The sequence below is a fragment of the Kogia breviceps genome, chromosome X, assembly GCF_026419965.1.
Source record: "Kogia breviceps isolate mKogBre1 chromosome X, mKogBre1 haplotype 1, whole genome shotgun sequence".
Lineage (NCBI taxonomy): Eukaryota > Metazoa > Chordata > Mammalia > Artiodactyla > Physeteridae > Kogia > Kogia breviceps.
Genome location: NC_081330.1, coordinates 136,750,473 through 136,751,732, shown reverse-complemented (window position 1 = coordinate 136,751,732; position 1,260 = coordinate 136,750,473).

Sequence of the window (1,260 nt, the reverse complement as noted above, 5' to 3'; positions counted from 1 at the left end):
GTCATGAGGCTGGTAGCAGCATCCTGAGTGGATTTAGGTACGATCATCCTCAGTGAAATAAGTCCCACAAAAAAAGAAACTTATGATATCACTTATCGAGGGAATGTAAAAATCGCTCCCCATGCACTGAATCCCCAAACAGAACAGAGTCACGCTTTTAGAAAACACACTTATGCCTGCTTCAGGGGAAAGGTGAGGTGGGGTGACGCATAAAACTCGAGTTTGAAATGAGCACAGATACCCTTCCGAAAACCGAATATGGAATGGACACGACCTACTCCTTGCTCAATCAACTGGACTCACCAGACCCTGTTCATCGCACAAGTATCTATCCGACTAGTAAGCATCTTAAAAGCTAAGTCTTGATATCTCTGTGTAAGTGCATCAAGTGTGTGTAAAGCGGCCTAAAACCAGCAGGGAAAATCAGCTCAGACCCATTCTGAGGATACATTTCCAACATAAAGAAGAAACAAGCAGGGCAAAACAGAGAGAAATTCTTCCAAAATGCGTTCAGGGACTGGCATGCAACCAGGATTGACCACATGTACAGCCCCAGCGGCAGAAGACATAAGGCTGGACACTCTTGGGGCTGAGACGATTGGTGAGGTTGGGAAAGCAAATGCAGACCCTTGAAAGGAATCCTGCGTGCTCCCCATTCCATGGGTCCCAACTCTCCAGGTTCAACGCAATCTTCCGACAGCGAAAGCACTCATTGGAAACCCAGCGGATGCTACACCGTGGGATCGGGAAAGCTTTCTGAAACTCACCTCAGTTTTCATCTCCTGGTGCTCGTGTTCTCCATTCAGGCCCCCTTACTAACAATCTCCCCACTTGGAGACTCGGCGCCTTTCCATGCCTCTTTCGTACCGTCTGCAATTTGTCCGCAGGATGAACTGCAAGAGGGGGAACCAATGAGAGACTCGCTGGAGGTGTTTGGTCGGGCACATGTCACTCTCATTTCCCATCACGAAGAAGAATTCACCAGCGGTTCAGCCTGCCACCCCGGATCGACAATAGGGCGTGAAGCCATCCAGCCGTGTTGCGTCCCACTCACAAAAAAGCGACTTGGGAAATGGAGCTCAGGGGCACTGCACTTCCCAAACCTGCAGAGTTCTAAACGATAACTATCGCCCCAAAATATATTGAGGTCAGGCTACGAAGAGGCGCTGAACGCAAGGCAGAACTGCAGGAAACGGATGTCAACGGGTACATCGGAATGGCCCCGATAGCACATGAAAAGCGCCAGAACGTGGACAATGA